Source organism: Poeciliopsis prolifica, unplaced genomic scaffold (assembly GCF_027474105.1).
Source record: "Poeciliopsis prolifica strain line A6 unplaced genomic scaffold, Auburn_PproV2 SCAFFOLD070, whole genome shotgun sequence".
NCBI lineage: Eukaryota > Metazoa > Chordata > Actinopteri > Cyprinodontiformes > Poeciliidae > Poeciliopsis > Poeciliopsis prolifica.
In genome coordinates, this window is record NW_026562445.1 from 1,569,503 (window position 1) to 1,585,945 (window position 16,443).

At 38.5% G+C, this 16,443-nt stretch overlaps 1 protein-coding gene across 1 annotated transcript in view; it reads left to right on the forward strand.

The window, feature by feature from the left end:
• Positions 1-250: 250 nt before the first annotated feature.
• Positions 251-16,443, forward strand: part of LOC129351869 (plexin-B2-like) — a 104,049-nt gene continuing 87,856 nt past the window's right edge. The window contains 1 exon segment of the mRNA XM_055020690.1: positions 251-571. The gene's annotated coding sequence lies outside the window, so the exon portion shown is untranslated.

The following is a 16,443-nucleotide window of genomic DNA, read 5'->3' on the forward strand; positions in this document are numbered from 1 at the left end:
AATAAATAATTGCCTTAAATATCACTGTCTGTGATTAAGCTTCTCTAAAATAAATTGCTATACTAATTAGATTATAATTTGTCCTAATGTGCTTGTGTATTGTTACTTTATCCAGTTTTTTGTGTGTTTTATCTTCATTTTCAGAGTTTTTGTTCGGAAGCGTTTTACTTTGAAGGTGCGCAGCCTGAACTTCCGGTGATAACTCCTGCGTACGTGACGCAGCTTCTCCAGCCTCCGGGGAGTTCAGTGAGAGGAGGAGGAAGGAGAAAAGCTCCGCTCTCGTCTTGTTTCAAAGCTCCTGGAAGGAGAACCGGCTGGATGTGAGCTCCCCTCCTTCTGGACTCTGTCGGACTCGGACGCGTTGATTTAACCGAGTTTAACCGAGGCGGACAAGGAGAGAGAAAGACATAAAAATCAGCGTTTTTGTGGCGGGAATGTCGTCCAGCTGAAACTTCAGGAGATTCTTCCCAGGATTCGTTTCGCTTTCCTCCCAGCAGGATGTGAATCTGGGAAGTTTTCCGGACCACCGGGACTTTATTTTCTGGAATATCGAGAGGAAAAGGATCCAGAGGTAGGTCCATCTCTTCTCCTCTTTGCTGCTGTCAGACAAGTTTTTCTCATCCTTTAAACTACTTTTAAATGATGAGAAGGGGAATTTAACAAGAGTAAAAGCTTTATATTCAAGAGCTCAGGCTATTAAGCGTGTTTGTATGTTCTGGATTATGACCTATAATAAGATGAAATATTGATTGATCATTAGCTCTAATGGCTTCAGCTGCTGAAATCATCATTGAAGCAGAAAAAAGCTCAAGAATGGGTCAAAATGTGTTTATTGAGTTCAATCCAGATGCTTCTTTCACTATAAATGTTACATAAACTGTGAATTTTCGTTCTCATCTTGTGAGTTTGGACTAAAATAGACTCCAAGCTGCTGATTGAGAAACATCTGCAGCATGTTTAGACTCTGCTTTGCTGGTATTATGACTAACAGGAAGATCCAACCAGTTTGAGGATTTATCATCCTGCTCAGCTCGATTATAAAACTTTTGACAGGGGGTTTGGCTTGGAGCAGATGCAGGAAGTGCTTCACATTGTTGGACAGCAGAAGCCAAAAAAGAAAAATGACAGTTGCATAATGTGCAGGACTGTTGGTCATCATCAGTGATCAACACTAATGACCCAAGATTTCCTTTCATCTCTTCAAATCTTTTAAAACTTAACTATAAAAATAGGAAGGAAGGTGACTTCATTACTGCCACCCATTTTCTGGTTACATGTTGCTTTATCTTTATATAAATCAACATTCTTGTGACATGAGCGGTGAGTTAGTCCAACCAGAACCTGCTGTGGTGAAAACGTTAATGACTCAAAGCTGAACCGATCCAAACTCGCCTTGTTGCAGGATTTAAAGGAATCATGTTGGATGTTTGTAAGTTTGGACGGATCACAGGGTATTTCATCATTCTGATCTTTTCCAGCGTTGCGTGTCGAAGCCGTTTATGAAAGATGCTGACCTCATTGATGAACTCTGTGGACTATAATAGATTAGTCAAGGCAGATCAAAGGGCTTTACATGATAAAAACATAATAAACAATGCAAATTACATTTAGTCAAATTCCATCATCAATATTTACCATTACTGGCAGCTCTGACCAGCTGATTGAAAGGAGCTCAGTGTTTCTACTGTTTTGCAGTTTTTTGGAAATTTTTCGAAACGTTTTTTGGAAAGTTTTGCTGCTTCTCCTTGTTTGGTTCTGGGGATAAAGAACAGAACCAGAACCAGGAGACCTGAGAGGTCTGGAAGGTTTGTACAACAGCAGCAGATCTTTAACTGTTCGGTGATTTATAAACTAACAGAAGTATCTTAAAGACTATTCTCTGAGCTACAGGGAGCCAATATAAACAAAGGGTTTCTCTAGATATTGCTGAAACTGTTCTTCAGGTGATAGAAGGCTGACTTTGTAACTGTCTTTGTGTAACTGAATGTTCAGGTCTGAGTTCAGATTTCAGCCTGATCTCTAGTTTCCAGCTGTACTGACTGTGTGTGTTGACTGTCTGTCGTTCTTTTTTAAATAAGTTCTGTTTCTGTCCATCTGAAGAAGCTAATGGCACCAACACACATGAACTTGTGATTGGATGGGTTCGGAGTCACCTGATGACGTCAGAATATAGAGCGGTGCATCGTCTGCGTAGTTATGGTCATTAATCTGATTAATTGTTGCTGTTTAGATGTTAAGTGGAAGGGGGCCCAGGGTTGAACTTTGGGGTACCCCACATGTGATTTCTGTCCCTACAAATAAGAAGTGACTTGTTGACACAAATAGGTCTTTAGTTCAGACTGAAACCAGTCCAGTTCTGCCCTACATCACCTAATAATGACTGGAGAGACTCTGCTGAGGTCCAACAGAACCAGGAAGGCAACAGTGAAACCATTTATTCTCAGATTAATTTTGTTTATTCTTTAGAATTAGAGCAACTTAAAAGTTAGCTTGTTCAGCCTTAAGCTAAACAATCATTCGAGTCAAACCTTACGCTGATGATGTGATTGTTTTCCTGAGAGTTTGTTGCAATGACTCATTCGTTCTCAGGAAAACGTCAGTCAGCTCTTTCAAAATAGATTTATTTCACAATTCTGAACATAAACCATTATAAAGGCAACGTATTTGCTGAGTTTGAGAAATTTCCAGCCTGTCGTGTTGGAAGAAAAACATTCTTGACCTCTGTTCCTCTATTTTCCAGCACCGTCTTGTGATGTAACTGAGAGTCTGTTAATCAGAGCGAACATAATGAAATCCACCTACATTATCATATAAATATCTCCACTTACAATGTCTGTTTATACAGACATACATTCATCACTTTCTGCTCTCGCTAGCAAGAGTTCACACAATAAAACACATCAGATAAAACCTCATCATTGTTGCTGGACGGTTTACACACTTTTTAAACAGGAAGTTTTGTCAACCATGGAAGAAAATAGATCCTGGCAAATCTGTCTGATTATTAAACATGGCTTACGTAGAGGGTGGGGGTTCTGTTGGTTTGTTCATAAACTCACTGGCAGTAAAATACTGTACGCGTTTTGGTCTGAAACCTGTTTGAGAGGAATGCTGCTGGTGGAGTCGCTCAAAAAAACATTTTGTTCACAGGAAGTTATGGAGGTGAGATCAGCGTTCTCAACCCGGCCTGAGAATATGATCTCATCTTTCTTTGCAATAACGTCAATTCATTTATGTTTTATGTCTGAAGAATTCCATTTAGTTGACCGATAGCATATATCAACAAAATAAACATTCAATTTAAACCCTTTTTGCTCATAAATTATTAAATTAATAGACATATGAGCTTAAAAACAAAGATATTCATATTTTTTAAACTCTGTTATTCAGGTTAGTTAACCATCAGAGCATTTCAGGATCATTCGAGCGTCTTCAGAAATGTAAAATGTGGATGCATTACTAGTTAATCAATTTGAACAAAATTTAAAGTAGTAAGCCATTAATTAACAATTAGTCATAAGCTGATTAATTGTTAGACCCCAAAACAAATGAGAATGATTGGTCAAGTTAAATATTTTCCATCTCCTGGTGTGATTCGTTGGTGCAGCGGTGATGAGCTGCTGTGAGCTCAGCAGTGATTGAGGACGGCCGTCTGGCTGATTGCCGATCTGGTCTGCCTCCTCTGTAGAAATGATAACATGTGAAACACCTGTGGCGCCGGTGTTCTGGGAGTTAGCTGGCAGTGACGCTGTGGGATGATCGCTGTGGGGGTAAATTGATGCGTTGGGTTTAAGAAGGGTGTAATGACCGCAGCTTTAATTGCACGGCTCGCCGTTTCCCTCCGGAGGATGCGGTCCGGTTGGTCTGGTGATGAATCAGTGGCGTTCCTCCTGTCTCGGCTGCACAGTTTCCTCCCCATTCACGCATCACTTCACTAATTTTCTGCCATTCAAGCTCAATTTAAGCAGCTTTGAGGGAATCCAGCATGGATACGCGGTGCATTGTGGAGCGGAGGCCCTGCTGAGGAGCTTCAGATGTTGAGGCCGATCTGCATCACACGTATAGACCAGGCCTGATTTTTCATCTCATTGTTCTCACTCTCCATTTCCAACAATGCAAAAGATTCAAAGGGCTTCAAGACTCAGTTTCTCTGTAATATTCATCTAAAGTCTTTGTGAGAAGGTTTGTTCTCAGAAAAGTACAAAATTTTATTTTTTACTGCGTCACAGACTTTAATAAATTAAACTTTTGAGTAACATCCATTTTTAGTGTTTATTACTTTGGACAGAATCCCATGAAAATGACATGAACTTTTGGATAGATTGTAAACCAGTGGATCATCTGTAAAGCTGTGAAGTTCCAGTAACCAGTTATGAACCAGAACCTTAAACTGCTGCTGCGCAAGTTACCCAGCAGGCTGTTGCTAGGTAACCGAAGAGTGAGCGAGTTAGTTGATTCCTGCTTAGCTTTAGCTAGCTAAAGCATTTTCTCTGCCTACATCTCCCAGAATGCTGTGCGGTTCGGGACTATTCTACACATTGAATATTGAATATTCTATCTGATTGTGTGTCTGCTGTGAGATATATATATATATATATATATATATAGTTGTTTATTTATTGTCCATACATAGGTTTAGCTTAAAATCTTTTCGGGTCCCAGATTTCTCCTCAGGTTTCCACAGGAAGTGACGGCGTGTTGCGTCTGCGGCGCCGCAGCTGGTGTGTGAGAGAGGGACAAGGTTATATGCTGACCTCCAAGTAAGGAAGTCAGGAATGTGCGGTTCTATCTGGCGCCGGCATTGTGAAGGGGAGAAATAATAACAACACAGATTCAGAAAGGATCCCCTGCTGTGTGCGCTGCGAACTCCAGAAGCACAGCTGCAGCAATTAATTACTCTGTCACTCAATCATTTAGTAATTAATTGCTATAAATTCCTTTATGGGCTCAGAGAAAAACACCTGAAACCAGGAAGGCTCAGTGTGTTAACTCCTTACCAAAGACTTTGTGTTTTATTTTCTACTGCAGATGTCTTATTTTTGTCTTAATTCAAGTTTACTAACTTACAAGAAACTTTTCAGCAAGAAATAGGAGCTTCACATTTCTGAAAACGTTCTAGTTATACTTACAGATTGTTTCAAATATAACAAAACATTTTTCCCATGTTGTAAGTGAAATAATCTTCCTGTGGAACTACAACTTTTCCTTCATATTTTACAAATATAAAATAATTACTTACTTAAACCAGCTCCTATGTGTTGCAGAAGTTACTGGTAAATTAGTTTGGTTTTATTTCAAGTGAACTAAAATATTTGCAGTAAAAATTAGACCAGATTTTGAGTGAAACTTTTGGGTATCATATTTTTCTGCAGCTGGTTTAAAGTTTGTTCTTGCAAACAGCAGACACTCGTCACTGACATTTTCAATTCAAATGCAAATCGTTACATTTGAGCCTCTGCGTTGATGAATTGTGAAATAATCTGTCGATTTAATGTCGTTTATTTCTGTGACTCTGCTGAAAGAGATTTCTGCTGTGTTTATGGAAGCAGTGCAGAGATGTAGACATTCTGCTGATTGTTCCCTATTGTTTCCTTATTTCAGTCTGTCGGCTGCATTGTGGTGCTCAGAGAGGGAGAGGGGAAAAACCCCATCAATACATCCCACATTGTGTTGTTGATGGAACAATTTGTACATCAGTTTTGTCAGCATCACGCTTTTGCAAAACTCCCAAGAGTGCAATGTCTGCAGTCTTCCAGCCGTGAGGCGTCATTTTATTTCACCCCAGATGGCCTTTAAGCTTCATCATCTTGACTGGCGATACATATGCACGCCGCTTGTAGCCACCTGTCACGCACTCAGCAGCAAAGCATGATGGATCCTCCTCCGCCGCCGAGTGAAGAGCGGTGAGCGCAGAAGGCCGTTTAGCAACCTGGGCGCCGACTCAGTCTCTCCCCGTTAATTCAGCATCCCGTCAGTCAGAAGCGAGGCGCTGCACTCCAGAAAGACAGAGTAATCATTAAGTGAATAAAAGGCTTTGCCTGGTAAAGAATGGAAACATGAAAGGAGATGCAGAGACAAAAAGCAGTGGAGGAGGAGAGCTACAATGCCCTTCAGTCTAATGATTCCAGCCAACTTCTATTTTCATTTCTCTTCAAACAATAGCTTTAATTACTAGCTGTTCCTGTTGTGTAGGACTATTGTGTGGGCTTGTTGCAGACGATCAGAGGTTCACCATGTAAAGAGATGGATACATCTGAGAGCTTCTGTCTGACGACGAGCTAAAAACGATGAACAAGTTTCATGAAAAGGGTGCAGTGCTTCTCTGGGTCGGGTTTGGGGGGCGTCCTGCCCCAGGTGGATCTTGTTCACAAATGAGCGGGAGATCGACAGACGGATTGGACTGTACCGGTCCGTCGTGGTGAAGAGAGAGCTGAGCCGAAAAGCGAAGCTCTCGATTTACCAGTTGATCGACGTTCCTACCCTCTTCTATGGTCACGAGCTTTGGGTCATGACCGAAAGATCGAGATCGCGGATACAAGCGGCCGAAACGGGTTTCCTCCGCCAGGCAGCTGGGCTCTCCCTTAGAGCTCGGTCATCCGGGAGGGACTCCGAGTTGAGCCTCTGCTCCTCCACATCGAGAGGAGCCAGCTGAGGCTCGGGCGTCTGGTCAGGATGGAGGCTCCCTGCTGAGGCGTTCATCTTCCACCGGGAGGAGAGGAAGACTGGGAACGCCTTGGGATGGGGAGAGGGACGTCTGGGCCTCCTTGCTGACCCCGTGACCCCGGATAAAAGGAAGAAAACGGATGGATGGAGTTTTATGATCTTAGATGTTCTGGCTGGGGAAAAAACCCAAAAAGTTTTTGAAAAGGAGTTTCTAAATTTTTAATGTTAAAAAATATGTTTGAAAATACATAAAAAATAAATAAAAGAGATAAAACTATTAAAAATTAACATAAAAAAAGAAGTTTTAAGATCTCATGTTCAATATAAAAAAGTTTTAAGAAATAAAATAAAAGAGGAACAAGTTTGTAACTGAATTAAAAATATAAGCAAAATGTCAAAATTTAAATAAAGTGAAGTTTTGTGATAAATTTTCAATATGAAAAAAAATATTTAAATAAAGTTAAATAGAATATATTTTATGTTTAATTATTAAAATTAAATAAAAGATCATTTCAGAGTTACCGTCAGAGAAATTTAACCAATGACCCAACACAGATCCAGATATATATATATATATATCTATATATAGATATATATATATATCAGGGTTCTGATCACTGTAATTGATCAGGGTTCTGATCTCTGTAATTGATCAGAATCAGACCAATGAGAAGTGATTTCAGCACAAACCAAGTCTCAGAAATTTCTTTCAGCTGCAACAAATTCCTCTAACTGGCTGTAAACAGGCTCCTAATTAAAGGAAAAGCCAATAAATTTCCAGTCTTCTTCATTTTCTGCGTCCTGAGGGACCAAACTGGCAGCGAATCGCCAGAGGAAAGAGACGGTTAGTGGAAAATTAACCTGAGAGAGAGTTGCTGCTGTTTAGGTGGATGTTGCATCAGCATGAAGGTGGGCTGTTTGGATCTGAATGAATGATACTGCAGATGAAATAAGCCCCAAAAATTAAAGTTTAGGTCTTTATTGATAAAATAACAGAATCTACTTTCTGTGTTGTTGGCCCTGCTGAGCTGAAACAACATTTAGTGGTTTTACTGTCGGCTATAAAAAGAAAGTCATACACAGATTCCATGTTGGTTCAGCTGCAGAACCAGAGAAAGAACACAATGCGTTTCTATCAGCGAGTGAACAAAGGTCGTGTTTGCAGAAGATGGAGCAACAGGTGTGTGTGTGTGTGTGTGTGTGTGTGTGTGTGTGTGTGTGTGTGTGTGTGTGTGTGTGTGTGTGTGTTTGTCCTTGACTTCTTTCTGTTTGACGGCAGCATAAAAGCTCAGAATCTCGTTCAGATTAGCTTCTCTTTTAACCCAGGCGTGAATTTCTCCTGAAACAGAAATCAGAAAGATTTTTTAAAATAGTTTTGGAAAATTTTGAGCTGCATATGCTAACAAACATTCAGCTGTGCTGCCATGACTGTGGTTAAAATGATTAATTTCTGCTTCTGATTGATTAGCTTCCATTTTCTGGTAAAATTGACCTAATTCAGCTAATATTATTAATATATTTTTATAATTTAAACATTCTTCCACTCAGAGAAATGAAATGAAAGCTACTTTTTGAAATTATTTTCTGTCACTTCTAATCTTTCTTTTTGGTTAAATTCAGATATTTTATGTTTAAATCCATGTCATGCAGTAATTTGGCTGGGATGTGGAAAGTTTTTGGTTTCCAGTGGGAATGTCTGTGTTGAGAAAATCCTGGAACATCAATCTGGTCTCAGCGCCGGATTCACGTCTAAACTGAGTTTCTGCACACCTGGACTGTTTGTTGACATCCAAACCTGACCTGTGATAAGATCCGGGCGAGTTGCACTTTTGCCAAAGTGAAACCCAGTGTGTGTGTGTGTGTGTGTGTGTGTGTGAGCGCAGCGTGAAGGGCATCAGATCTGCATGGTTCTGGGCTCTTAAAGGTGACGAGGTGTGTGTGTGTGTGTGTGTGTGTGTGTGTGTGTGTGTGTGTGTGTGTGTGTGTGTGTGTGTGTGTGTGTGTGTGTGTGTGTGTGTGTGTGGGCTCTGATTAAAACCACGTGTCGCCTCATGACGGCGGCTCTGACGCCTGCAGCTCTGCAGTTTGTGGAAACGGCTCTGAGTCGACCAAGAACTTCTACTGGCCCCAGTTGTTGTAACTCATTTTAATTGTTCATGCTGCTCTACTTCTTAAGTTTTTATTGTTCATTCTTTATTTAAAATAAACAATAAATTGTTTGATTCAAAGTCCTGCTACTGATGATAATTTAATGCTGATTTGTTAAAAGATTAACACCTCTATAGCAAGTCTAAAGTACAAGACTTTGGACTTGTATTAAAGTTATTTTGATGTTCAACATTCCTCGTTTACATTTTAACTTATACTTTGTACTTTGAAGCACAAATAAAAAGGCAGAGTTTGGTGTTTGATCGGGGCTTTTATCTCGTTTTTGTCAGGAATCAGCAGAGATTCTGCCGTTACGTTTCCTTCCAAGTGGCGAAAGCAGCAGAAATTTTCCACACATCAAGTTTTATCATCCACCTTTAAACCGGATGATAAATGTAAAAACTGTTATTTTAAGGAACGATTATGATTTGGTATAAGTTATAATTCTCTTTTACATGGTTTGTTGTTTTGTGGTTTGGAGTTTTCATAAATTTACTACATTTTTCTGGTAATTGAAAGAAAAAATCCGTTTAGATTTGAATTCAAAGTGCGAATAATTAGAAGCTATAAGATAAACAAGATGGCCGCCTCGTGCTGACTTCACATTGAACTCTGGAAATCGCATTGATGAAACAGAATCTGCGTTTTACTAAAATGTAATCTTCAAACAGCAAATATTTGAATTGTTAACCCGATAATCGATTAATGGTGTGTTGCGACCGTGTTTTCTGTTAGTCGAGGTGTGTGTTCTGCTGCATGAAGAGCCTGCATGGTGGCCTGGCAGTGGGATTGCATGCCTGTGTGTGCAGCTTGTTTCACATGTGGTCTGCTTCCTCCCCAAACACTTGGTGGTGAAGTTTGCACACAGACACCAGCTGAAGGACGCGTTGCACGTTGATCCGGCCGAGCGCTGACCTCCGACCGCAGGAAACCCTGACCACATTCCTCCTCCGCTCCTTCAGGAATCATCTTCTCTCACTTTGGGTTTCTTTGTTTCTGATCATCTCTGTTATTTAGAGTTCATTCAAATAGCACAGAATGAACCAAGGCCATTAATTCACTGGCTTTGGTTGGCAGAGTGGATCAAACATAGTGACAACAGACGACGCATTCAGACTTCAAATTGATTGTTTTTTTTAAGTTTATAACTTTTTTTTGCATGGTTTTGTTCTTCCATTTTGGTTTCTGCTGCTTCTAAAACCATCTTAAGCTCTTAAAAACAACTTGTGTTTTTTTCACATCTGGAAAACGAGCCAATTCAAAAACTTTCCAAATGTAACGTCACAAATCAGCGGGCACTGCCGTTTCCTAGCAACCCCGGTGGAGTTCCGTCTGTTACTTAGCAACCCAAGTGGAGCTCCAGCATGTTTGGTCAGCTGGTTTCACAGCTGTTTTTGCTGCGTAATAGTGTTTTGTTGATCTGCTATTCAAAAATCACTTGCTACATTCTGGTTGTGCAGGAGGCTCCACTTCTGCTTTTCAAAGATGTATGGTTGCATGATATACCCTGCTCTTTCATTAAATAAGATGGAAAATGATATTTTTTCAGTCTTGTGACGCCCCCGCTGAACTTCCTCGTTGCTTCTTTAGCGTCATTGGATCAGATGAAGTGTTTTGGCTTTGGATCTGTTGGCCTACTTCATGTTGTCAGGCAGGTTCTTGGTTCTGGGCGTGGCTAATGAAACTATTTTTCCTTGTCATAAATGACTCATTATGATCAGATCTGTCATGAGATGATTTGAGTAGATCTGTAAGGAAGTTAATTCTGTTTTGAACGTTTATTTTCTCTGCTTGTCGTTTTTGGACAAACGAGGCCAGAGCTCCTTCAGGCCTGCAGCTGCTGGGTGCTTTCCAGACTTTGTGAGCAGAAAGAGCCACACCTTGCCATGTAAACAGCGACTGAAACTGGTTTTTATTCAGCTATACGGCCGTTATTGTCTGATCAGAGGGAACGTCTAACTGTAACCTGAGTGTGAGGCTCAGCTCTGATACTGCTGCCTGTCTTTAACTCTGGGTTCCTCAGAGTCGACTTTGTCAATGGTTCGGTTCTGACCCATTTATGGAAGCTAATAGGATTACCCAGCTGTGTAGGAAACAAACAAAGTCTGTTGGCTTTGTAGTGAAGACCTCCAGATCAGATTACTGGTAGAAATACCTGAGCGATACGGCTTCAAAATAAAGGCTGGTATTTTTAATTTATTCATCTTCAAATATTTTCAAAAAGTGGCTTTTAGTTTCATTAATGGTACAATGAAGTTTCAGGCTCAAGCTACAAGAATTTCTGTTGACTTGTGAGAAAATGGTCATAATATTAGCAGAAAAAAGATGCAATTTTTCAACCAGAATTTTAGAAACAGAAATCCTTGATAGTTATGATGTGATCACTTCAGTCTGTGTGGCTTTTCTACGTCATAAACTCAGTTGTTTGCTTGATGTTTCAAAGTCCTGCTGTTGATAATAATTTGATGCTGATGTGAAAAAAATGATTGCTTATCTGTAAAACCAAACACAAGTCTAACTTTACAAGACGCTCAACTTTCCTCCAAGTTCTCATAAAATGAGTGCTTTATTCTCCTAATATTACTACTTTACTCTAGTGATATTATGACTTTGTTGTACTCGTAATAAAAAGGTATTTTTTTATCATTTGACTTGAATTCAAAGTCCAAATAATTAGTAGCTGTAAAACAAGATGGCCGCGCTGATGTCATCATGAACCACAGAAACCCAACGAGTTCATTGGTTTAAAAAATCCACGTTTTTCAAAAAGTATCTATTAAACCAGTAAAGTGATTTATCCAGTTTTCCCACCGGTTCCTGTCTGAAGTAGAGCGTGTCTCGGCAGACGCTGCTGGTTTCAGTTTTTCGTTCTGAAGTCACCCTCACACCCTGACTGCTTGCAGTCATTTTTTGGTTTCTGAGTCATGTTGGAGGCATCAGGGTCACATGGCGCCATAAAAGCAGCGTTGAGCCTTTAGTTGTGCGGTAAGCAGGCGTGTTGTGCAACAGCTGCTTACAGTGAGAATTTTTGCTGCTTTTCTGTGTTTAGTTTGCTTACAGTTCATGTTGTTCTCATTTCCTGTGAGTCGGATCCTTTCAGCTTGGCTTCCAGCCTTCCTCTTTATTTCTGCTGCTTGGCTTCGTTCTTTGCCTCCTCAGGTTTCCTTGTTAGCCTTTTCTCAGGAACATTAAACAACAAGCTCACAAAAGAAGCAGATTTTCTCTCCTGCTTCTCTCAGCCACAAAGTTCCTCTTTCTAAAACTTGCTGATCTTTGCTGTTTAAATTTAGTCTTTTAATTGGAACATCTGCTTTTCCTGCAGATGTTTCATATCATCCATGTTGGATGTTCTCATCAAAACAAAGATTAAAAAAAGAGTTGAGTGAATTATTGAATAACTGGCCAACTTTTATTTTTGAGTGTTTTTTCCTAAATTATATATTTTTGTCAAATTGTATTTAAGTTGCTGCTATTGGCTACTGGATTTCTTCTTTTTAATATTTTTTATGTAATTTTTATTAAATATACTTGCTCTCATTTGTACTCCCAATTGTATTTTTTTTAATTTCTTTTGTGTTAATTTATTTTTATTAAGTAAAAAAATGGGTAAATCTGTACTTTATTATTGATCGCAAATAATTGATCTAAAATAAATTAATAAAATTATTACAAATTAAATAAAATTATGATTGAATTAAATAAGTTAATTAAAAATAAGTATAAATAGTAAAAGTAATCAAAGTTAAATTTATATTAACAAATTAAAAAAATGAAGATTTAACTGAAAACTAAATTAACATTAAAATATAAACTAATAAATATTACTCTATAAAAAGGCAGACTGCAGATTTATGAGAGGAATTTTCTAATGTAACTAGAGAAATAAAAACTTTGTCCCAGAGTAGCAAAGAAAATAAACTAAAACTTTATAAGATGATAAATTCTCTAATAAACCAAATGACACAAATTGACGTCATAATTTAGGAATTAAAAAACAAAAAATGTGACAAACGTCGAAAACGCTCTGAAAGCGTCTTTGTGGGGTTTTGTTGAGCGTTTATGAACCGTCAGTATCTAACCTGCAGCTGATAAATCCGTTCATTAGTTTGTTGCTGATCCAGTAACATTCAACACAGTTCACTTCCAATCCCAGTTCTTCCAGTTCCTTTTACTGGTTACAGATGTAATCTGGAGTTTTCACTTGAATTTTGTCTTCAAACCACATGAATGTGAATTTAACCCTTTATTGACCTGAATCACAGTCTTCTTACTAATCTTCTTAATTGAGTCATTGATTGAATAAAGTCAGATTTATTACCTATAGTCAGAGCTTTTACACTTTTTCTTTTTAAATGCCATAAAGAGTAAATGAGTTTTTTGAGTTAGAATAAATCTGGATTCATCCTTGTGTTTGTTGTTTGGTTCAGTCTTTAGTTTGTTTATTCCTCTGTGTCCAAAACAAAGCAGTAAAATAAAGCTTTAGCAGTTTTTTTTCTGCTAAATGAAACCAAATGTTGTTGTTTTTTCGGAGCAGCAGTAGACTCTGGGTCGGGTTTTAATGCCCTGCTGTGAGATGTGTCAGCAGTTTTCTGATTGTTGGTTTGTCTTTTTAGAGAGACTTTCTGTGTGTTGTGCTTGAGGTAATTTTAGCTTCTCAGTGGGGATTCCTGCTAGAATGAAGAGCAGATCAGAGGGTTGTGGGAAGGTCAGGACATCGGCGCTCCAGTTCCGTCCATGTTCTACAGATATCCTGTCAATGTGAATTAAAACCTCGTTTCCATGCAACTCGCTGTACGTGGGTTGAATAATTGGTTGCACATTTATTTGGTGAGATATGAGCAGATAAACATCCTGCAGCTGGGCTCCAGGAAACCAGGCGGCTGCGAAACGAAAAACTGAACTCGGCTGATGTTCAGGAAGAATTATGGATTTATGGATGGTTTTAAATTGTAGTTTAGTTTTGTTTGTGAAGTAGTTTTTACAGTGAATTTCTTACTTATCAAGTATTTTTGGTCCAGATTTCAGTGCAAAAATCTCAGTACACTTGAAATGAGACAAAACTGACTTCCAGTTCACTTTTCATCTTGTTTTAAGTCAATAATACTTGAATATTTACAAGAACTGGTTCATCTGGCAGATTATTTCACTTACAAAAATCCTTGGATATTGATTCTAGCTTGAAAATTTTGTTTTAAGTGTCAGTTGAGGTAGTTCTCTTTATCAATATTCAAGAATCATTGACTTAAAACTAGTTGAAAAGTTCCTGTAATTAGTTTTTGTCTTATTTCAAGTGTCCTGAGAGATTTTTGCTGGAATCCAAACCAAACATACTTGGTAAGATTTTGTTTTTGTATGAAACATTACATTTTGTCAAAATGCCATCAACAGAATCATAAATCAGATATGATCAAATATTTTGATCAATATTGCAGGTTTTATGATTTTTAGCTGTCAGTGTTTCGGTTGTTTTGCAGTTTTCTCGATTTTTGTTCCAGATTTCAGGTTCATAAAAGTTTTTTTTTTTATCTGTTTTTCTTGCTACAGGAAACACATTTTTAGATCTTGCAGCTGAAATTCATATTTCAGTTTTTCTTCTTTTGTTTTTCAAAAACAAACCCAGACGTTGGTCGTGGGAGTAATGGTTCTGATGAACTGGAAAGCTATTTTTACTGGTTCCTCCCCGTTTCTCCCTCTGGGATTTTTTATGACTCTCGTTGCAGTAAAGACCGTTTGACCTCAGAAGTGACTGATCATTTGGATTCTTCGTTCCCTCGCCACTTTCTCTGTCCTTTTCTGACGCCTTGGACTTTCCCTCATCATTTTCTTGTTTCTCCTCCCTCTCTAATGTGAAGCCCTTCACTCCCAGATAATAAAACGGGAAACTAAAGGGGGGTTTCATTAAAACGCTGCATTAATTGAGACAGAAAGCCCCATCAGTGATGTTTACTCGTCGAATTAGTGAAGTCTCTGCAGGTCGAGCGACTGCGTCCTCGTTGATGAATATTCTGCGTGTCCCTCGCTCTCCAAAGAGCTTAATGTTGTGTCAATTAGAGAGGAGGAGGGGTCATAAAAGGCTGTAAACACACACACACACACACACACACACACACACACACACACACACACACACACACACACACAGATGTTTACATTTCCCGGCTGCCGCTCTGATTATGAAGGAATGTGAGGACGCTGCGGTCAAGTCGCCATCGTACCGCTCAGTTTGAAAACGTTTCACCCTGATGGAAATCAAGGATTGAAGACCAGAGATAAACTGAATGTTTTTACTGGTTCTGGAGGCGTTTTGGGCTTCATTTATCCAAAACTAGTGTTGATACTTGTTAATACTCACTGTGTTCTGGCTAACTAAACCAGGAAATTGTTATTTACAAACTATGCTGGGGCTGCAGCCAACAGTCACAGAGCAGTAATCAATTATTCTGATGCAGCTAATGCTAATGTTAGCATCCACATTTCATGATCAGTTTGCTCCAGTTTGATGTTGGATATAGGAACGATTAACCATAATTAATCCGCTGTTGAAATATTCATCAACTAATTTAGTAACTCAGAAAAACCAAAACATATTCAGAGCAGTAATTAAACCAAAAATATACATTCAGCATAAAACACATTTCTGTAAATATGTTTTACCAAAACTCCTCCAGTGATTTAATTTTAGCTTCAGCTGGTTCAGATTCACTGAACATTATTGCATTTTAGGCAATAAAGTATTTATTTTCTTATTTGCAAAATGAATTGAATCATTTTTTATTTGCATTTTTTTCACGTTTTCCCAATATTGTATAAGGAAGTTTGAGGTTAAATGAATATAAAATAACCAAGACAAAACCCTGCGGAACTCCAGGCTTATGTAAAATTGAATATAACAGCAGAAATATTTGGGTGAACCAGTTCAGAGCTGCAACATTCAAGCATCTGAAAAAAGACTAAAAAGTTTCCCAGATTTTATTTAAATAAATGAAGGACGCCTGGAGTTGATCACATCGCTGTTCCACAAATAAATACGGACTGAAGCACTTTTTCCTTCCTCATCTCATCTGCAATGATTCCGAAAACATCTTTTAGCTAAATTTAAAAATAATGAGTGGTGTGAAGTGAAGGTCCTGGGAAAGTTACTGGTTTTGAAATGGAAATGTAGTGATTGGATGAGAAGCAGCTTGTGTGTCTCCACAGGAGGCATCTTATTAATGAACAAGTGGCAGAGAGAGATGATGCCAAATAAAACAACAAAAACATGTTTTAAGGTCGTTTCTCAAGGACGTCGGATGCTGATTAAAAATGATAAAAAGCACTTTTTGTTACAATTTTCCAGAAACTGACATGTTTTACTGTTGATTCATATATTTGAATGAATCCTCATTTTGGAGGCATAATTTTCGTCCTGTGATGATAATCGGCAGACATGGCAGACATAGTCAGACATGAGAAGAAATGCTTTAATATTAACTGAATGTAAATATTACTGGTAGAACTGGATTAATATTTTTAAAATTCTGTCTGTAATGATTTAATCAAAATTAGTCACATTTTAATTGAAAACTATATAAATATCTAATTATTTTGCTGCTAAGCACATGAAATGGAACCGATTTGATGGTTGATTAATGT